The sequence below is a fragment of the Entelurus aequoreus genome, linkage group LG24 (genome assembly GCF_033978785.1).
Source record: "Entelurus aequoreus isolate RoL-2023_Sb linkage group LG24, RoL_Eaeq_v1.1, whole genome shotgun sequence".
NCBI lineage: Eukaryota > Metazoa > Chordata > Actinopteri > Syngnathiformes > Syngnathidae > Entelurus > Entelurus aequoreus.
In genome coordinates this window covers 2,154,229-2,177,709 of record NC_084754.1, presented here as the reverse complement: position 1 = coordinate 2,177,709, position 23,481 = coordinate 2,154,229, and the positions used below count along the sequence as shown (strand labels likewise).

The following is a 23,481-nucleotide window of genomic DNA, read 5'->3' as shown; positions in this document are numbered from 1 at the left end:
CAGGTGATATTTGCACATCTCGTTTCTCCATCGAGGTCTTATCCTGTCTAACACCATTACACCATGGCCATTATGTCGGCCATGTGTGCACACACAAACACTTAAACACACATTCGGTACATGGTGTGAGACTGGGGGCGATCGTTCTCCATTATTAAAACTAGGTCAGGGAGGAATGGGGCAGTAATTATTTTCATCATTATTAATTTCCACCTCCAGGATGCGCCAGGGCTTTTTTGTCCATTTCAATCTTCATTTCAGACCCCCTGCCTGCATCCATACACTCAGGCACCACCATCACCACCACCACTGTCTTTATACAGGCTGCGTGGCAAACCAGGCAGAACAGAGGGTGGGGGCACAAAAGTGAAAAGAGCTAAAAGGGATGCAAAGAGCGCGCAATGAGAGAGGGAGAGATGAGCAGAGGAAGCAGGGGGGGGTCGGATTCATCACTCACTGGACCACTACCAGTTGTTTACTCGATATGGCAAATGATAATAAAAGCTGGTGTCGGAGGAGGGGAGGAGGAAAGGAGAAAGAGAGGCCCTGCGGGAGCACTTCGGCTGTGATGGCTTGTACACTCCAATTTGTCCCAAGAAAAGCTACTAAAGGCTGTGCCCCCACACCCCAAAAAAGAAAGTCATAAGGAAAGGGTGCTACTTCAGCGAGGAATCACACCCAAAAACTCAACACCACTTCCCCTCTGAGACATCAATGATATTACTGGGTGGCACGCTGTCAAGGTTGTTGAACCAGCAGTCAATAAACGCATTTACACGTCATTTAATGTGGCCTGCGAAAGCCTGAAAATAATGTGGATATTTCATCTTTCTTACTAATTGTTTTCATTGTTTCCATTTTGACAGAAAAAAATGTATGTAATACCCGAATGCAGCTGAGATAGGCTCCAGCACCCCCCGCGACCCTAAAGGGACAAGCGGTAGAAAATAGATGGATGGATGGATACATGAAATTTCATATGTTTTAAACGTTGATAAATATACAAATATTCAATTGCTATTGGTGTGAATCTTTAGGCACCTCGCCGTTCGATATTGGGGTCAGGATTTGATTCATAAGCGATACTCGATTCAAGACGATTCTCGATTCAAACTGATTTTTGCAATGTGTTATTTGATTATTTGGTATAATAACACCTTAACAAAACAGCTTACAGGTTACAAAACCTCCTATTGGTTGCTAACGTATGACACATTCGTGCACCAAGTATAGAGATGGCCTAAAAAATGTTTTTTTTAAATTGTTTTATTAATTTGTCAAATAAATAAATACATACATTTTTTTAAAATTACACACACACAAAAAAAAAATCGGGATTCGAATGTAATAGAATTTTTTTTTTTAGCACACTTAATTATTATATAGCGTATGATAACAATAAATACTTAAATATTCACTTGTCACCTTGACTTACGATTTCAAAGCAAGTTATCCATCAATTAGTACGTACAAAAATCAAATAACCAAATGCACAGGCAATAATATAATGAGGCGATTATACTTATATATTCTTACATTCACTGTTACATGCGGCCCTCTGAGGGCGGCAATGACTGTGATGTGGCCCTCCATGTAAACAAGTTTGGCACCCCTGCTCTAGACTATGTCTACTCTCTCATTGGAGGAGCTAAATTCAGCTAAAATCAAATATCTTGCCTTTAACAAAGCCAAAGTAAACTTAACAGGTTTGAAAAAGATGTTTTTAATTTGATTTTTTTCAAACTTTCCTTGAATGCTTATGGCTCCTCCCAGTGGAGGCCTGCCACTCATTCATCAAATGACAAACTCCAAAATATTAGAAGAAAGTCATCCCAGAAAAGTGGAAGCTTTTAAAGAAGGGTGTAAAACGTTTTATTTGTATCCATTTGTACTGTTTTTATCGCACACGCCATAAAAAGCGCACGCCATCTTGCTAGTCAGCACAATTTACTACAGGGCATAAGCACACATACACACAATAAGAAGAGATTAAATATTCTTGTCTGCCTGGTTCACTGGTGGAACTAAAAAATGTGCTGTCTGAGTCTGCAGGCCCCACAGCAGATGCAGTTAAATGGTGACGACACATGGCCTGGCACCATTTAAGTGTGATACATTTTTCAACAGCTGTGAGTCACCGTTGCGAGCTCTGAGCATGGCAAAGTGCGCCGCTCATGGCTGCTGGCATGCACAGACGGCTGGCCTTGGACTTCTTATGCATTTGTTAGACACAGAATCCGCTTGCCAAACGTTCACTGTCACTAAAGCGCCCCCTCTCATGCTGCCGTCATGGTAACAAGAGCTGTGAAAGAACAAGCCGAGAATTATGAGAAAGGGAAATGACGGACACAAGGCCACGTTGTCACAGAGACAGAGCGAGTGCTCGGTGGCTTTGTAAAACCTCCAACTTTTTCCCCCCAATCAATCATAACGCATGCAAGAAATTAGTCTCCTGGGGGGTATTCATGAGCACAATATGAGGAAAATATTTTCAAGTTTTTATTGTTCAAAGTGCAGTTTTGTGTCATTTCAGTATTTATTGTAATTACAAATACCTTGACCAGCAAAACTTCAATCAATCAATCAATGTTTATTTATATAGCCCTAAATCACAAGTGTCTCAAAGGGCTGTACAAGCCACAACGACATCCTCGGTACAGAGCCCACATACGGGCAAGGAAAAACTCACCCCAGTGGGACGTCGGTGAATGACTATGAGAAACTTGAAGCTCTTTGTCAGAGTGGAGCACGCTATGTCAACTCTCTTAACAACCGCAGCTCCTGTCGACTATCTGGGGGGTGGGCGGTTGGTAGAGTGGCCGTGCCAGCAACTTGAGGGTTCCAGGTTCGATCCCCGCTTCGGCCATCCTAGTCACTGCCGTTGTGCCCTTGGGCAAGACACTTTACCCACCTGCTCCCAGTGCCACCCACACTGGTTTAAATGTAACTTAGATATCGGGTTTCACTATGTAAAGCGCTTTGAGTCACTAGAGAAAAAGCTCTATATATAAATATAATTCACTTCACTACATCTTGTTAGCTTTTTTCCCTTGCGAGTGAACAATGAGTGTTTTTGTCACTGGAACTAATCGATGCGTTACAACAGTTATTTTTTCATTGGCTCTGAATAAGAAGAGAAGGTGTCCGTCTGAACGAGTCCTACAAGGCCTGGCAAATAAGCCTTGCAGGATGTTCATTCAATTGTTTAATATTGTTAAGAAAAAGGAGCATATAACAGACATGACACAAAACTATGCTCATTTTAAATGGCCACAATTTGGCTGCAAGAAATACTAAAATAAATCAAGAAAATAAATTGCCCCATGTGGAGCAGTTCAAGTACCTCGGAGTCCTGTTCACGAGTGAGGGAAGAGTGGATTGTGAGATCGACAGGCGGATCGGTGAGACGTCTTCAGTAATGCGGACGCTGTATCGATCCGTTGTGGTGAAGAAGGAGCTGAGCCGGAAGGCAAAGCTCTCAATTTACCGGTCAATCTACGTTCCCATCCTCACCTATGGTCGTGAGCTCTGGGTTATGACCGAAAGGACAAGATCGTGGGTACAGGTGGCCGAAATTAGTTTCCTCCGGCGGGAGGCGGGGCTCTCCCTTAGAGATAGGGTGAGAAGCTCTGTCAGCTCCTCCACATCGAGATGAGCCAGATGATGTGGTTCGGGCATCTGGTCAGGATGCCACCCGAACACCTCCCTACGGAGGTGTTTAGGGCACGTCCGACCAGTAGAAGGCCACGGGGAAGACCCAGGAGACGTTGGGAAGACTATTTGAACACCTTGGGATCCCTCTGTAGGAGCTGGACGAAGTGACTGGGGAGAGGGAAGTCTGGGCTTCCCTGCTTAGGCTGCTTCCCCCCGCAACCAGACCTCTGATAAGCAGAAGAATATGAATGGATGGATGGAAATTGTGGTGGGGTGTAACAGTTTCATTTTTAGGTCAAGCAGAGTGAAAAAAGTCACTCAATTCTAAAGGAGAATATTTTGGAATCATGAAAACCAAACAAAAAAACAATACGACACACCACTAGCACTTTCTTGCACCACCTCTGGCTTTTATAACAGCTTGCAGTCTCTGAGGCATGCATTCTCTTAGGCAAGGACTTAAGTGACAAACAGTACTTTTCAACAATCTTGCTCCAACATTCTCTGATTGTTGTTGTCAGATCAGCTTTGCAGGTTGGAGTTTTGTCATAGACCATTTTCTTTAATTTCCACCAAATATTTTCAATTAGATTGAGATAACACCTTTACAAAAATTTAAAAAGTACATAAAACAACAAATGAGTAAAAACTAAAAATAACTAACATTTCTAAAGACATATCTTTTGGGAAAAAGTTTGGCTACAATATAAACTTAAAACAGTTGTAAATCTGCCACAATGACGGCGTTCGAAGTGATGCAAAATTAATAATTATCTCTATGGGCTGTAGAATGGATGCTGAACTATGATGAACTATATTTATTACAAAGGACATGTTCACACACCACTGAATAAAACTTTAGCAGAAACAAAGCATTATTTGTATCTATAGGCAGTCCAGTCCATCAAAATAGAACAAGATTGCAGAGCACAACAACCATGACGATGAGCTACAGGAGTGTTCGGTCAGCATAATCATGGGGCTCCCTCTCTTGGTTGTGGCTCTAATCAAGTGCTAATGCCATGGTCCGGCCCTGCTTCTCACTGTAGTATACACCCAGTTTTAGAGACCGAACTTGAAACTGAAAGCGACAAAATGCGCCTGGAGAGCAGTGACGTGTACAAGTGCATTCAAGGGGTTGTGGCAAGTACAAAAAATGCATACATGTTAGCAGGTCTACAGTAGATGTAATATAATAAAATGGTTTATTGAAACCTTACTGTACATTAATAAACAGACAAAACAAAACAAATAATCGGCGCAGTGGGCAGATGATGGTGGCAGAGAAGTTCGACAACGGTCACCAAGGCAGAAGAAGGTTGCAGAAAAGATGAGCCCGCAATTGTCTTGATAAACATGCCATTGGACCCTGGCCCTTTTCTGGACCCTGGCCTTTTTCTTTGTCAAGGACAGTGTGGTGGCTGCCAGGTGCACCCGTCCCCTCACTTTTTAAATATTTCACGTACAGGGCTTCCCCTGAAGGATCCACCAAATGGTGACTAGCCATGCACTGGCACATAGGTGGTGGGTGCCTGTCTCACTCATCGAAGTAAAGAGAGCCTTTTGGCTCTCTTTTCCATGTATGAGAATCCGCTCTGCTCACCGCAAACAGGAAAGGGGCTAGAAGAGGTTCCCTAAACAAGCTTGCTTCCTATAACCTGACTGGTATACCGTGTCCAGTGGGTTCACCTCAGTGTGAAAAACACTTCAACAGGCTCAAAGAAAATCTGCGATAATTGCCAAGCATGAAAAAGGCATGACCCTACGACTGAGGCCCTCCAATGACCAGATGGACACAACTTTGTGCCTTTGCGCCAACCTTCGACTCCCCGGATGAAGATGAACATAACTTTTATGCAACCCTAGACCAGGTTTTATCGAACCTACAAAAATAAAATATTTTGCTACTCTGGAATTTCAATGCCAAAGATGGCAAAGATCACAAGCTCTGTAAAGGCACTTTAGACAAAGAAAGTGTTGAGAATGTCAACTACAACAGGGTCCTGAACATCCATCCATCCATTTTCTACCGCTTGTCCCGCGGCGGTTGCTGGAGCCTACCTCAGCTTCATTCGGGCGGTAGGTGGGGTACACCCTGGACAAGTTGCCACCTCATCGCAGGGCCAACAGATAGACAACATTCACACTCAAATTTACACACTAGGGCCAATTTAGTGTTGCCAATCAACCTAACCCCTGGTGCATGTCTTTGGAGGTGGGAGGAAGTACCCGGAGGGAACCCACGCATGCAGTCAACATGCAGAGAACATTCAAACTCCACACAGAAAGACTCCGAGCCCGAGGATTGAACCCAGGACCTTCGTATTGTGAGGCATATGCACTAACCCCTGTGCCACCGTGCTGCCCCGGTCCTGAACATGTGCTTGTGATTGCTAACGTCCTTTTTCCGTCAAAGAAGGCTAACAACATCCTGGATGCATCCCAGATCCAAGCACTGGCATCTCATAGGGTATGTCATTTTCAGGGTCAGATATCGCAAAAATTTTAACATTACTAGGGAAGGAGGATAGCACAAGGGAGATGGCTGTCCCCAAAATTAAACATAATAGCCTTGAAGACCTGGACAAGACATCTTCAAAACAAACCTGTATGAGAGACTCACGAAAGAATATCCTAAGGATGTGGAAAATCACTGGAAGGCTCTTAAGACCACACTACAAGAGACCAGCAAGGATACCATCAGCTACAAGACTACAAAAAACTGGGGTCCTCCTCTATTAAGACTTGCATGGATTTCTTACTAAAAAATAGTGTACGCTCACTGAGAAAAGGTTGCAAGCACAAAAAAATTAATCCAACCCCTTTTCCTTTGTACATCCCACTCAATGTGGAATTGCGCACATGTTGAGTTTTAAATTTTAAATTAAAATTTGGCCAAGCGCCTGAGATACCGCACAGTTAAAAACACAAAGATAATGAGCAAGTAGCATTTCACCAACAATGAGTTGGAGCTGCTTCTTGCTGTTGTGGAAAATGTAGTATATTCCACAACTGTTGCAAGTTAGTGCAGCAGTGTATGTACCAGGGAAAATGTGTGGTTTGGTATTTCACATTTTACAGGTTTTTAACTTAAGTATGCAGTCAGATAACCTGACTCTCGCCAGATCCTTGTAGTTCGCCGAGCTCCACACATGGATCTGGGAGTCTCAATAGGAGATGTATTTCAGAAGGCGGGGCCTTGTAAAAAAATCATTGTATGCGATTGGATAAACCACTTTTCCGTTATCTTGAATGACGTGCTACTTCAACCACTCACATCGAAATTAACCCGTGACGCTGATGAGAGTGACGCTGCAAAATCCAAAACAGAACAGCCAACATGTTGGATAACGACAGAGCGAAAAGTTCTCTGTTCATCTTTTAAAGAATTAATATTCGATAGATTTGACAAAACAGTTGCAATAGCAGCGAGGGCTGCGTGCCACTATTGTTGTTTGAATCAAACAGTCTCCTCGGCGCTACGTCACATCTATGAAACCCCGCCCGGCGATCCTGATTGGTTCATTATTTTTTGCTATCTGGAAGGAGTTTGCAACGCCTTCGAGCCCAGATCCTTGTGTGGAGCTCAGCGAACTACAATGGTCTGGCGAGAGTCAGGTTAGCATTCAGGGGCTTGTTTGAAAGATCTTAAGATGTAGTCTAACCAGAAAAAACCAGCAAGTCACTAACTTTAACCCCTGACTCGTAATGATGTTGTAAAGGCAGAATATGAAATCCGGAGGGCACATATGCTGTTACTTAGGATGTAAGAATCATGAACCAGGCCACATCGCTACAATGGTGGTTCATTGCATTTGTACATCACAAATGATCTGTACATTGGTCGAATTAAAATGTTTCCTGTAGACTTATACATCATAGTCATATGATGGCGCTTGTTTAGCAATGTGTGTGCAATTGATAGCTAGGAAAACTGGCTGTTGCTTCAAATTGCGCTTTAAAATTGGCCTGTTGTATGGGAATTGAATACACCTGGCTAACATGCCGATAACTGTATGTGTTATTTTTGCACCACTTTGCTTATGCTTTTATATCTATTCGTGGGATTTCACTCACAGGGGTGTGTTAATTTTTCATTTGTCTCTGATGTGAACAGTGTGAACTTCCTCACTGTAATTGTCTATATGCTTTCTGGGCACAATGAAAAAATATATTTTAAAATAGTGACCTGTAGTAGTTACTTGCCACGCAAATGGCAAAGCCAACTTGTTATCTTAACGAGGTAGCTCATTTCGATGGGTATTTAACTCAAGAAAACGTTCAGCGCTGATGCGCATGTGTGGGCATGCTCAGTAGCATTAGGTAGCTCATTTCGACAGAACACCGGAGACAATCTGACATGTCAACTGCATAGTTTTATGTGCTGGAGTTCAAGAAAAATAAATACAGACTGAAGACCACAGTGAAGGTGAAAGACATTTGGCACATTAACCTTTTATTTAATACAAAGTGTTAGCTTGGATATGCCAAAACCACTAACTGATGGACCTAAAATGTACTGCATTATTTAAAAGTACGTACAGGAAATGAGTGGATTGTGCTTCGCGTATGGAAGTGCGATGTGGAATCATGGATGTTTTGGCATGCACAGCCTCACAGATGGATGAGGATCATGACTTGACTCAGACGTGACATTAAATGTCCTAAACTGAGCACAATCTCTAGATAACTGCGCACAGGCAAGGAGCCCTTTGTGACGGTGAACAGATGATAATGTGCCCTTCATCTTTGTGCCAACAAAGAGATGGAGGATGGACGTTTGGCCTTAATCATATGGGTCAGCACACAAGGTTCTGCTGGTCCTCTGACCTGGAGGGGCCAACTAGTCATACAAATGCACAGACACACACAAGCACACACATCTCTTTGCATTAAATATTGGATCAATAAGGACACCCCACCCCTCCCTACCATGCTGTATAACAATGAAATATAGCACAGACAAAGAGTTGCATATATACAGTAGTATATTTGGCCTAAAAGTGTCCCAGTTCACAAGTTTTTTGGGATACCAGCTGTCTTGGCGAATTGTTACGCTCTAATTGGCGACTAAAAATTCGAGTTACGAGCCTCCCCACCGTTAGTTGGCGTAGCGAATGTCACAATGAACCCTGTAATTGTAGTTGCTTGGTTTTAAATTACGTCACGTCCAGCTCATTAAATATGAGCGGCGGTCAAACCAGCGTCGGTTCTCAATGGGTACTTGGCTGCATTCAGCGTTTATCGAAGAAAAACGCCCTATGCTCGCGTTGTTTTCGGCTGTACAAACCGTTCAAATACCGAAAAGGATCAAAGTTTCTTCAGAGTTCCCCGAGAGGTAATCATTAAGGGCGAAGGAGTGCAAGATTTTACAAAAGACAACGACAAAAGTGGCACACACTGCAGGATAAGGGAGCAGAGTCAAAGAATGCACAAGCTTGCAGTGATCACTTCGATTCCCATTTAAATATTATCTTGATATTAATTGTATTTCAAAAACACGTTTACTACAAGTGTTTCGAAAAGCACCAATTTGGCGAGCTTATATAAATGAAAGCAAATGTGAGCAAAATCTAAAAGAGTTAAGATTTTATTAAAGACAGCAATCATAAATTAAGCTTTCCGCACATCCACAATGTGGACATCTATACATATATTTTGATAAAGACTGGGGAAAAACATGCGTCCTTGTAAACAGCGCATGCAACAGCAACATCAAACCTGGCGGTAGACACGAAGTTAAATCATGAAATGCAACCTTACCCGAACAAAAATTATGCATATTTATGCAAGAGTCTTGATACTATTTTCCATGACCCAGCGACCCACAAAAAAGTTTCCATTACACAAATTTACACTAAAGCATATCCAAAACAAATCATCTCGAACACAAGAAAGTGATAATTCTAGATTAGAATCATTAGGTCCCCTTTAATGAAAGACTATTCCTTTTATAACTTTCTTTAGTTAACTTTATAAAAAAAACGCCATAGATTTGACTTATTGTAAACTGCGAGCAAAATCTAACCATTCAGATTTGACTACAACAATTATTAGTTGAAGACAGCCCTATTATTGTTGCTGGCTGAGCAGTTTGCTCCTTAGGGGACATTCACACATTGCCGGTTTAGATGGCGATGGCAAAACTTGGTCATTTGTCACTCATTCGCCATGAACCCCAAAAACCGCGGTGACCAGACAAAAAAATTAAACATGTAACATTTTCGTGGCGGTCTTTGTAGTTTGAAGTGGGCCGTGTTCAAAACATCTTTGTATTTGCACCGCACAATCCGTGACAATACTGTGTTAACACTGTCATAATTCGCCTTTACGACCTGAACTACCAGGGATGGCAGAGTTAAAAACGGAAGTATCACAGGCTCATCAAGGAGCTTCATGGAGGGACTGCAGTTGATGAAGACTGTCGCTTTTGGTAAGATCCGTGGTTGTACCGTGCTTTGTTAAGAACGTGTTGAGAAAGGCATTCCGCTATTTTAGGGACACGGTTTGCGACAGTTTGAAAAAACACTGATGCGTGAACGCCTCTTTACCAATATTACAGCATTGGTTCTGTTGCTATGTTTTGCCAGATGCTTTTTAACAAATAAGGTGGTCAGAGAGAGCTATGTTTCCCGCTCTACTTCATACACTTAAAATCATTTAAGTTAACCAATTCAATTGTTCATCTTTCAAAATTAATCTCCAATTATCACCCACTTCCAATTAACAACAATAGGGCGCACCGGATTAAAAGGCGCACTGCTAATGAGCGGGTCTATTCAGGTTTATTTTCATACAAAAGGCGCACCGGATTGTAAGGCGCATTAAAAGGGGTCATATTATGATTTTTTTCAAAATTTAAAAGACTTCCTTGTGGTCTACATAACATGTGATGTTAGTTCTTTGGTAAATGTGTTGCATAGATGATGTTTTACAGATCATTTTCAAGTAGTTTTTTGACAGTCTCTTCAGGATGCGCCGTTTTGTGGGTGGCCTTATTTACGTGGCTCACCTTTGACAGCGTCTTCTCCCCGTCATCTTTGTTGTAGCGGTGTAGCGTGCAAGGACGGGAGTGGAAGAAGTGTCAAAAGATGGAGCTAACTGTTTTAATGACATTCAGACTTTACTTCAATCAATAACGGAGCAGCATCTTCTCATCCGTGGCTCGCTAGTGCAACAACAACGTCGGAAATGTGTCCCGGGAAAAACCGTCCGACCGGAACTCTCTAATAACTAAAGTTCCTTATGGTGAATTATGTAAACTCACTACACCGGTATGTTTTAGCGCTTTCATGGCGAGTTTACTGACAGATATAAGTAAGAACTTTACACTACTTTATATTAGAAATGGCAACAGCGTAAGATGAATACCACATGAGAAGGAAGAGGAAAAAGAAGAAGCTTATCGACAACGGTGTCTGCACGGACTACAATGCCGGAAGCGCGCACATTTTCAGGACTTATGCAGATCCCAAATACACATCAGCAGGTACCAGAAGGTAAGAAAAGTTGGTTTTGCATAATATTGCGAAACAAAACGCCAGGTAATATGTCTGCTAATAGGTGCCATTTTGAGATCCTTATACACACACCATAATAATACTTGTATGTTTAATGCGCCGACAATCCATCAAGCGGTGCGGCTTCATAGCTTACCGAAGTCGTACTAAAAACTTTTTGACAGATTTTTGAGTGCCGTGTGTAATGTTCTATATTATAAAATGGAACATTTAAAGTTTGTGTTGTTTACTGGCGTCATATTGTAGTCTACACGTATGTCTTACGTATGACTGCCATCTACTGGTCACACTTGTCATTACACCATGTACCACATAAAATTGCTTCGAGGTCGGTAAGCACAACTAGAATTATGCCGTACATTAGTCGCACCGGGTTATAAGGCGCACTGCCGATTTTTGAGAAAAAGGATTTTAAGTGCGCCTTATAGTCCGAAAAATACGGTAAATACACGCCTTGGCTATAATTGTAGCATTTACAGTAAGCTCGCAATGGAAAAGGGAGCAAGGCCTCATGCAAGCACTTCAATGTAATCATCAATATCAAGGCGAAAATACACATTACCAGAAACAAGCGCATGCATTTTCACTGGCAGGCCATCAAACACTCGTCCACTCAATTAAAGGTTAAAGGTCACAAAATACATTCGCTGGACCAGTCGGCAATGGGCCTTCCCCACTCGCTTCTCCCCAACCTCCCAGCATGTTGCTCATTCAATCAGCACCTTCCCTTTATCAGCTGTCATCTCTTCCTCTAAATGGCCATTGACTATGCTTACAGAGCTTATGCTCTTTGTTCCTCTCTATCACACATCCTAACAATTGATATTTTTATGATTTTTTTCTGAACTATCTATTCTCCTCTTTAAGGGTGACTGCAGCAGTTCCAATGATGACCTCTACTCTGTGGTTGCCCACCTCTCCAGGCACTCTCCTACGCTCATCCATGGTTGTTAAATTGTTCTTATGCCTTAACTCATCCGACTCTCCATCACATGGTTAGATTCAAGCTGTGGGCCATGGTGGAAGATCTACTTTTCAACAAGCCTCTGCCAACACTGCTTCAACAAAAGTAACAAAATGAACTACTTTTGTAGAATACACACAAAACATCCGCTTTAATATATGCAATTTAGTGAATGAAAGGAATCTTAAGCCAAATAGCTGGGATCAGACCCAGGCACATATCATGTATGCAAACAACCACAAAGCCCACACAGACAAGCCATGCCTCATTAATCTATCACGGCATCAGGCATCCCTTCCTCCCTCTTAGTTCCTCCAACATGCATTTGCTAATGCCTCCGATTTATAGTTGCCCTCCTCACATTCAGATGTGATGAGATTATATACAGTGAGCAATTATAAGCAAAATGGGGAAAAAAGATGAGAACGTAGATTTGAGCTCCCCTGGAACAAGTTCTTGCTGTCCTGGCATAGGTCTACAAAGTGCAGGGAAACACATTAATGCTCTGGGCAACAGCGGCGTAATTATGACTAACGAAATGCAGACTTTTATAGCCAAACATGGGCCTAATTGTAATTTGTGTTCATTATGTCATAAAAGAGAAAGCCGCACTCTGTTGCATTGGCATAACCATTATAAAGATGCAGAATCAAGGTCACCTCGGCAGATTATCGCAGCCTGTAAATGAGTTCAATTAAACAAGATGCTAATGACTGTCAGCTAATGACCAAGTCCCAGAATTTGCAGCTCAGTTATGGTGTAAGCAGAGCAAAACCTAACCTGCAACATTTAAACTTGAGTGTAGCGCTGCTTTGTCAATGGTTTTGAATGCATTATAAAATTACTAAAAACAAAATATATATGCTGTCATGACAGCTTTGGATTTGTGTTTATTTTCCTCTGCTTTGCCAGCCCTGTTCCTCTGGGCAACGGAACTATCTTTCATAGATAGTGGCTATGCTACTGACACATGCATTTGCTTTTTGTGCACACCCTGGCTGCACTAGTTTTTGTGCTATATAAATGATCTTTATAGCTGCACACCGTCTCTTGTCTCTGGGTCACGTTGTAAGCAACGCAGTCACCTCGAGACATCTACAAGAGAGTGTGTAAAAAAAATCTGTTTTTTTTCCACTCTTATTTGCTTCTTTTGTATTATATTATTTAACACTTTTCTTTCCTTCAGTAGCAACACAATCTTTCTTTTTCTGTCCCAATTAGAAAATGGTAACCCTTGCACAAAGTGGGCAAACAATCTTTTTAATGACTGAATGCACTTTTGAAAAAAAAAGCCTTAACAAGTTAAACACATTGTGTAAAAAATATAGAAATGGAAAAAGGTTAGGATTAAATATGGTCGGATTCTTCCTACTCCCTTTCAGACATGTTGATATGTTGTAAATGTAACCATATTTCTCCCTTAATGCAATTTATGAAGCATGTCCAACACAAATAAACCTTGACCAGTAATTAAATCCACGCAAAGAGCTCTTCAATAATCAGACCCTGCAGGAATTTGCAATGTTGCGATTGCACCCATACTTGCCAACCCTCCCGAATTTTCCGGGAGACTCCCGAATTTCAGTGCCTCTCCCCAAAATCTCCCGGGACAACCATTCTCCCAAATTTCTCCAGCCAAACTTAAGGCACGCCCCCTCCAGGTCCGTGCGGACCTGAGTCAGGACAGCCTGTCGTCACGTCCCCTTGGCCAACCAAAAAGTAGGTAAATTTGTCCGGCGACATTGCGGTTCACTTTATCTAACGGCCAGACTCAAAGATTTGAGAACTCAGTACGGGCGGCACACTTTGTGGCGCAAATATCAAAATGGGAGTTGCTACAGCTCCATACTGTAAATAATTAGCTGTTAACCGCTTTGCAGCAAAACAGGATCAGCTTTTGTGATCTGCATTAAAAGGCCTTAACTCGAAAACTGCTAATCACATACTTTTCCACACAAATCGGCTGATCGGGGCCGATCGATGGGCAAATCCATAATATTAATATTTATCCATTTAACATCATCATGATTCCCTGTATGATCAGTGTCAGAACTTGGTCCGCATTGCCGGCAGTAAGTCGGACCCGTTTCCAGTTAGGGTTGGACTGCGCCAAGGCTGCCCTTTGTCACCGATTCTGTTCATAACTTTTATGGAAAGAATTTCTAGGCGCAGTCAGGGCATTGAGGGGATCCGGTTTGGTGGCTGCAGGATTAGGTCTCTGCTTTTCACAGATGTGGTCCTGATGGCTTCATCTGGCCAGGATTTTCAGCTCTCACTGGATTGGTTCGCAGCTGAGTGTGAAGCGACTGGGATGAGAATCAGTACCTCCAAGTCCGAGACCATGGTTCTCACCCAGAAAAGGGTGGAGTGCCACCTCCGGGTTGGGGAGGAGATCTTGCCCCAAGTGGAGGAGTTCAAGTACCTCTGAGTCTTGTTCACGAGTGAGGGAAGAGTCGATCTTGAGGTCGACAGGCGGATCGGTGCGGCGTCTTCAGTAATGCGGACGGTGTTTCGATCCGTTGTGGTGAAGAAGGAGCTGAGCCGGAAGGCAAAGCTCTCAATTTACCGGTCGATCTACATTCCTATCCTCACCTATTGTCATGAACTTTGGGTTATGACCAAAAGGACAAGATCACGGGTACAAGCGGACGGAATGAGTTTCCTCCGCCGGGTGGCGGGGCTCTCTCTTGGTGATAGGGTGAGAAGCTCGGTCATCCGGGAGGAGCTCAAAGTAAAGCCGCTGCTCCTCCACATCGAGAGGAGCCAGATGAGGTGGTTCGGGCATCTGGTCAGGATGCCACCCGAACGCCTACCTAGGGAGGTGTTTCGGGCACGTAGATAGGAGGCCACGGGAAAGACCCAGGACACGTTCGGAAGACGATGTCTCCCGGCTGGCCTGGGAACGCCTCGGCATCCCCCAGAGGAGCTGGACGAAGTGGCTGGGGAGAGGGAAGTCTGGGCCTCCCTGCTTAGGCTGCTGCCCCCGCGACCCGACCTCGGATAAGTGGAAGAAGATGGATGGATGATTGCTATTTTTTTTTTAAACATTTTTAAAATACACGAAATTCGGTCAGTACCTACAAAAGCAGCGAATTTGGCACTCATCCTTTATCAATGCCTCACATGGTATAAGCTTTACAACACATCATCTACTTGGACTTATGTTACTTTCAGCAGGAGGAAAAAACATCAAAAACTCAGTTTTTGCTCTTGGAATTTTATATTGTTTAAGAGATTGGTAGGCTGCAGTTCTTGAGCATGAAAACCGGATGGCTGGAACCTTGTCCGGCACAAGGCACAGATTTGCTATAGACGAGTTGCAATTGTCGCTAGTCACTACTGTAACAAGACAAGCTAACTGTCAAAATCCTCCGAGTGGTGCTCCGCAACATAAGATGCAATGAAAAAAAACAGCCATAAATGTCCATCCGGTTTAGGCAAAACATTGGAATAGGACACAGAGGATGCACCACAAACAAGAATTTATCGGAGGGAAAAAATAACTTTGTAATATATTCTGCTGAATACGTGTTTAAAGCATCAGTCGTCTCGCTTGTCTGTGCTTATCCTCTGTAGTCTGCGTTATGAGTGTTTTGAAAAAACGTGTAAGAAAAATCTGCAAAAGTGCAGTCACATTATTTTACACAATCGGCATAGATTACTAGGCATTGTCAATGATCCTGTGATTTTTACGGTTTAAAAGCCTGCAAAATATTTGGACCATAATGACAACACTTTTCTATATTAACGAGAAAATTGAGGAACCACCAATAACCAAGATATTATGGCGATAAAGAACATTTTGGTAAGAGTTTTTTAAATGAATTTACTGTCAATCGTGAATTTCAAGAAGGGATCTCGTCATCAGCTGAAGATGACACATGAGGGTCATAAGCCTGTGCCTGCTCACCGCAAGCCAGCACGGCCCCTTCTGCTCGCCATTATTTCCGCCAAGCTATTTAACGAGCCATCATGTTACATGTTGAATGTCTGACCTGGGCAGTGTTGTCAAAGAAATCTCAGCAGCAACTGGGGGGCCAAGCGGCCAAGAAGAGACAACAGTATGAAGTTTGCTTGCATCGTCTATGAGAACCTGAATTTTTTTTAAAAAAAAATAAAAAAAAATCATCTCACAATGAAAACAACGGACTTCAAAAATAAACTCCAACAACATTATATAAATGCACCCGGTCACAACATTAGGTACACCTGCTCACTTGCCGATCAATTCAGAGCTGCATTAAAAAAAGCTGTTTATTCGCATAGTCTATAGTTAACCCCCCTTCTGGCTGAGAACTCGACTTAATAAATGCTGTTGCCTCTCACTGACATCACAACATAGCCATCAGCAAAACCCAGGGAACAGAGGTCCCGCCAAAATGCATGAACCTTTTGATTTGATACTACGCCATTGTTTAAAAACGAAGCATCCAACGAGACAAAATTCATCATAGATGTTTTTGTTGTTTGATATGCAGTACAGGCCAAAAGTTTGGACCTACATTCTCATTCACAACACAACTGATGGTCCCAACCCCATTGATAAAGCAAGAAATTCCACTAATCAACCCTGATAAGGCACACCTGTGAAGTGAAAACCATTTCAGGTGACTACCTTTTGAAGCTCATCGAGAGAATGCCAAGAGTGTGCAAAGCAGTAATCAGAGCTAAGGGTGGCTATTTTGAAGAAACTAGAATATAAAACATGTTTTCAGTTATTTCACCTTTTTTTGTTAAGTACATAACTCCACATGTGTTCATTCATAATTGCGATGCCTTCAGTGACAATGTACAATGTAAATAGTCATGAAAATAAAGAAAACCCATTAATTGAGAAGGTGTGTCCACACTTTTGGCCTGTACTGTATGCAGTGTTGGGTTAGATACTGAAAACCAGTAATGAGTTATAGTTACTAGTTACTTCATTTCAAAAGTAACTCAGTCACTAACTCAGTTACTTACACCAAAAAGTAATGCGTTACTTTGAAAAGTAACTATTTAGTTACTTCTTTTTTTCTTTTCTTTTTTAAAAGCTCCCATTAATGCCCTTTAGCCTTCATTTCAGTACTCTCTCGTTTGAGTCACACATTAAGAGTGTTACTAAAACGGCCTTCTTTCATCTCCGTAATATCGCTAAAATTCGTTCCATCTTGTCCACTAGCGACGCTGAGATCATTATTCATGCGTTCGTTACGTCTCGTCTCGATTACTGTAACGTATTATTTTCGGGCCTCCCTATGTCTAGCATTAAAAGATTACAGTTGGTACAAAATGCGGCTGCAAGGCTTTTGACAAAAACAAGAAAATATTACACGGTTTAGCTCCAGCCTATCTCGCCGATTGTATTGTACCATATGTCCCGACAAGAAATCTGCGTTCAAAGAACTCCGGCTTATTAGTGATTCCCAGAGCCAAAAAAAAGTCTGCGGGCTATAGAGCGTTTTCTATTCGGGCTCCAGTACTCTGGAATGCCCTCCCGGTAACAGTTAGAGATGCTACCTCAGTAGAAGCATTTAAGTCCCATCTTAAAACTCATTTGTATAATCTAGCCTTTAAATAGACCCCCCCTTTTTTAGACCAGTTGATCTGCCGTTTCTTTTCTTCTCTCCTCTTCTCCCCTGTCCCTTGCGAGGGGGAGTTGCATAGGTCCGGTGGCCATGGATGAAGTGCTGGCTGTCCAGAGCCGGGACCCCGGGTGGACCACTAGCCTGTGCATCGGTTGGGGACATCTCTGCGCTGCTGACCCGTCTCCGCTCGGGATGGTTTCCTGTTGGCCCCGCTGTGGACTGGACTCCCGCTGATGTGTTGGATCCACTGTGGACTGGACTTTCACAATGTTATGTCAGACCCACTCGACATCCGTTGCTTTCGGTCTCCCCTAGAGGGGGGGGGTTACCCACATATGCGGTCCTCTCCAAGGTTTCTCATAGTCATTCGCCGACGTCCCACTGGGGTGAGTTTTTCCTTGCCCGTATGTGGGCTCTGTACCGAGGATGTCGTTGTGGCTTGTACAGCCCTTTGAGACACTTGTGATTTAGGGCTATATAAATAAACATTGATTGATTGATTGATACTGTTATTGCACTGGAGAATAATACAATGTGTTGATCAACTTGACATGCATTTGCATCACTGAACTCTGCTAAGCAATGTGCTCTACATACAACACAAACAATGTGGTCTACATACAACACACAAACAATGTGGTCTACATACAACACACAAAGACAAAGATATGTTTCAAAGGCCAATTTGTTTCTGGCCAGAACAAATTGACAAAACTATTTTAAATAGCTGCAACATAATGGCACTTTAACTTGAACTCTTAAGTAGATAGGATATTTGATCCAAGACAACTTACATTTAACTAAAATGTTATTTTCTTTGTGCTCGACAAAAGAAAAGTATTGAGAATTTCTCCTTATTAAAAAAATCGACTCTTGGCTTCGCCTTGATGTCTTGTTAGTTGTTATGATAGTAGCGTTTATGTGTGTGTGTGTGTGGCCCTTTAAGATATGACAGCATGTGGGTGAGGGACGTCAGTGAGTGAGTGGGCGAGAGAAGTGAGGGAACGGCGACAGTGAGTGCTTGCAGGTGCTCTCTCTAGCTTGGTGGATGGCTGCGTCCAATAAAGTCACAAAGTTGCAACAAACCGCCGGCCTCGTCATTCACCCTCAGCTGTAAAGACCACTTCCGGGTAAAGTGAAGGTTGTTAGCCCCGAAGGAACGTCTCCCCTGTGCTCCTCAACTACGGTATGGGAGTCCCCCCCCCGCCCCCACCCACACAAAGCACGTACGCTTTTTCTTTTCCACTGCAGCGCTGCCACAAAACACACTCCGATCTTCAGTTTCTAGCCGATACTACATAAAAAATAACGTAAAATAACGCAGTACCGCATCATGTAGTAACGGTAACTGAGTTACTGAATATAAAAAAAATAACGCGTTAGATTACTAGTTACCGCCGAAACTAACGGCGTTACAAAGTAACGCGTTACAAAGTAACGCGTTACAAAGTAACGCGTTACAAAGTAACGCGTTACAAAGTAACGCGTTACAAAGTAACGCGTTACAAAGTAACGCGTTACAAAGTAACGCGTTACAAAGTAACGCGTTAGTCCCAACACTGACTGTATGTAACTAAGCAAGTTGCAAACAGCTGAGCCCCTTTTAAAATGGTGTTTATTTCTAGTTCTTATATTCTTATGTTTCTAAAAATGTTGTATGGAATTGCTTTCGTGGTGGTATGATATGGTTATAATAACAGATGGATTAATTTATGTGGAAAGTGTATCTGAATTTAAACAAAACTTTCACGAGGACATGACATACACTATTCTAATAAATATTTAATGAAATAACATTTTGTAACAGCATAAATACCACCTAAAAATCAGTCAAGTTCAAATGAAAACAACTACTACCAAAAATGTCAATAGAAGTGCTGATTTTAATAAAAACAAACATTAACCACAATCGATGTACCCGTTTTGTTAAGAGTAGTGCAAATGTTAAAGTACATGAGATTGTCTTCTGAAATGTTTATGTCTTGAGCCAAAACTGGAGAAAAAAGAGACAAAGACTGAAGTTTGTACAGGCGATGCTGAAATACTACCGCTAGTCTGATCATTAGCAGTGGAAGCACAAAATATAGCAGCAATCGTCTGCTGATCAGCAATAATAGATTTTATATTTTTCTCGTCAGAAACAGCATGTATGCGCGGACACTGTATGAGCAACATTTTTTTTTTCCACCGGCAACATGTTTGCTTATTTCATTACAGCATGTTCTCATAACGTTAAGACACCATCGACATGAGTGAGCACAACATGGAGCAGTGGAAAAATGGGTTTATTTACTATCAAGTTTGTATCTTTGTTAAAACTAAATCCATAGTGACTGGCTAATTGTTTTTGTAGCAGCTAAGCTAGCATGTCGTGAGACCGGCGATACTACCGCCAAAAACATGCACGTGAGGATAGGTTGATTGGCAACACTAAATTGGCCCTTGTGTGAATGTTGTCTATGTGTGTTGGCCCTGTGATGAGGTGGCGACTTGTCCAGGGTGTACCCCGCCTTCCGCCCGAATGTAGCTGAGATAGGCTCCAGCACCCCCCGCGACCCCAAAAGGGACAAGCGGTAGAAAAATGGATGGATGGAGTTAAATACTACGCCCCCTTGTGTCTGTGCCGTCTACTCCTCCTGTACGTAACACATTTCTAGGTAAATGTTAATGTTTTGGGTGGCTATTACGGAGTTCAAGGTAGCAAGTTGAGGTACTACTGTAATGCCATTAATTTGAAGAGATTGACACTTCCTGTGCCTCCAAATGTAGTTGTCCGGTCTGTGCCCTCTGTATTCCCTCCCTTGGTTGGTTATTGAGGCCAAAAGCAGGTCAGCGGCCTCCCAGGACCAGTAAACTCAGCACCATTGCAGGCCAAGCTCCCACAGTGTCACTGCCACAGCCCACAGTGATGTTGCCACACTTCTTATGCCAAATTTGCAACTGGATCCTGACAAGGACAAAAAAAAGGTTTCCAACTCATCCGCTGGGGTCGGAGCCCCACGCCATGGATGAACAGGAAGAATAAATCATGCTAGTATGACTGGGAATGTGTGGAGCCAGAAAGCCTGAAGGAACAACAGAGTGGCTTCAGAGCTTCTTTCATATGAACAGACTGCCAGCCTCATGGCTGGGGGAGCTGAGCCCTTCGAAACGCAGGCTGTTGTGAGAGAAACACTGAATTATGCATCCAAGAAGGGAGGGGAGAGGCTGCTTGGTCCAATACCACCCCCTCCTCTTTTACCTCCTTTACCATTCACTGACAGATGAGCACAGCGAGATGAAGTTTCGTAGGAGGTCAATTTTGCACACACAGGATTGATACACTGTGAGGCGTCTCTTTTCTTCTCTTGTTTTCTGCACCATTTCACTAAATTGGGGTTTGGGGGGGTGAGGGGGGAATTGCTCCTCTCCACCCTCTTACCCGACAAGGGGCAGGTTGAGGTACATCCTGTCGCCTCTAGCGAAGACATGTACTCAATGACACATTAATGACACATTTGGGCCTGTGAAATCCGCCGGGGGAGGGGTCCATAAAGGTCTGCTGCATCGATTTTAGAGATGAGAGTCTTTTGCTATGCCTCCAAGGAGCAATGAGGTCAGAAGGTTATGCTTTTAAAAAAAAAATCAATTCCTTATTAAAACGTCTTCTCCTTTGGAAAGGGGCAGAATGGCATTTAAATGAAGACTAAATACATTCACCTTTGTCAGATATGATTATGAATAATGATTTGAAACCCTCCTGTTGTTCTGGAGGAATTTCAGAGGTGCACTCCTTGTCTCATTAAATGCTCCTGCACTGTTACTCCTCCTCCTCCTCCTCATTTGAACTTCTTGCTCCTTGTTCTCTTGACAGTTCATTGACAAGATGTTGCTTCTATTTCTGGTTATTGCCGTGGGCTATACATTCTGCATAATGTACATGTACAGATGAAACCCACATATGCAACACCTGCCATCTTTACACACTGTAAAACATTACCTTGTGTAACAAGTTGTTTTTTTACACGTATTTGTGGGCTACAAATGTTGATTATATTTAAATAAAACTCAAACAATTGTGAGTAATGCCGTGCCTCTGCTAAAATTATGAATAGCCTACATTTAAAGCTACAACATTGGTTGGTATGCAACGGCAGAGAGTGTCATGTAAGCAGCATCCAGATTGGACATTCCTGGTTGATTTCCATCATTTAAAAAAAACATGAAATCATGGTAAGGCGCAAAATAACACAAAAAGGTCCATGGCACAATGACTCTTTTCGCTATCCATTTGGGTTATGTTGACAACCGCTTCATTTTTTCCTTTTAATTCATGATGTCCTTAAAATGTTGCTGCGACTTTCAAGAACATCACTTGAGGTTGTCTGGGGTTCACAGAAGTTAAATAGATGAGGTAATTCATGCATCCTCTTACAAGCCAAAACATGGTCCTGCCGTCAAAGTAGAGCAGAGGGTCCCAACGTGTCCTCCACACTCTCTCCCTCGCTCTCTCTGCCTCCGACAAATGGAAAGAAGTCACACATAAGCAGGCCAAGGATGGATGGTCAACTGCGACATGAGCCACAAGCTGGCTATTCCATCGACCCTCCACCCCCAAACACCACATTTGGAGTGTCGTTCTGTGGGAGACACTGAAATCCCCACCTAAGTTGCCCTATAACTGTAAACCTGGGCTATTCAACTAGCTTCCCGATGGCCAAATCCGGCCTGGGAATGACATCATACCAGCCCGCGAGTTAAGTTCAAAACTTGTGAGACAAACATTTTTGCAGCAAATTCCTAAAGTGCGCCTGTTGTATATTGAAACTTGGACCACTGTAAAATTCCAAAATCCAAAATTCAGCGGCACGTGTCCTGATGAAGACCAGAAGGTGGGCTCACATTACACCAGTTTTAAAATCTCTGCATTGGCTCCCTGTGTGTTTCAGGATAAATTTTAAGGTTCTTCTTATGTATATTCATTTTATTTTTTCTATTAATCTTAATATGTCTTACTTGTATTTTATTCTTTATCTGTACTCACGGTTCTTACTATTTTACAGGTTTAATTATTTTTATTTTCCAACGTTCCTCAGATGAGCCATCTGCCTCAGGGGTTATCGGCCGTGCTTGTGGGGGCGCTTTGAGTCAGCGTCTTGGTGGCCATGGTCTGATGACCTCCTGGTGCAGATGGCTCCCGTGATAGTGTTTACTCACATGTCTCCTCTGTACAAATGTGTACGTGTGTATGTTGTGTGTGGTATCTGTGTCGGTGCATACTTATGTGATAATGGGGGATATGGGTCACCGGTGTATTGTTTTTAACTTTCTAAAGCACTTTGCGTTGCATTTCTTTTAGGCATGAAAAGTGCTTTATAAATAAAGTTTGATTGATTGATTGATAAAAACATTGGCAGATCCTTGGATTGACATAGAACACTGGGGTCCAAACTTGTGATTTACATAACTGAGGCAATCCTCAAGGCCCCATCTTAAGTCCTCTCCTTTTTGGCAGTTACACATTTTGTTTCCTAATGTGATATATGTAACCTGGTTGTTGATGTAGCTTGTTTATCACAGATGCAGTCAGTAGTCATTTGCTCAACGTCTTTATTTATACTAGTAGTGGTCATCAATGTTTTATTTTAGGTGCTCCCTTCTTCATCATTTGGGCTATTCAACTAATAGCCTGTGCGTCCAGTTCAAAAAAATTGTGACTCACATTTTTGCAGCAGATTCTTAAAAAGTGCTGTCATAGACATGACCTTTGACTTGCTGTTTTGCAGAAGGTCCGTAA

The 23,481-nt window shown here is 42.5% G+C and overlaps 1 protein-coding gene and 1 long non-coding RNA gene across 7 annotated transcripts in view; one reads left to right on the top strand and one right to left on the bottom strand.

The window, feature by feature from the left end:
• Positions 1 to 23,481, top strand: part of LOC133641699 (uncharacterized) — a 526,583-nt gene that overhangs the window by 402,694 nt on the left and 100,408 nt on the right. The gene's annotated exons all lie outside the window — the stretch shown is intronic.
• Positions 1 to 23,481, bottom strand: part of reln (reelin) — a 391,417-nt gene that overhangs the window by 345,041 nt on the left and 22,895 nt on the right. Inside the window, exon 2 of one of the 6 annotated variants that reach the window (XM_062035614.1) lies at positions 16,134 to 16,231. The exons of the other annotated variants lie outside the window; for them this stretch is intronic. The gene's annotated coding sequence lies outside the window, so the exon portion shown is untranslated. The remainder of the gene's footprint in view (positions 1 to 16,133; positions 16,232 to 23,481) is intronic. 6 annotated transcript variants of the gene reach the window in all.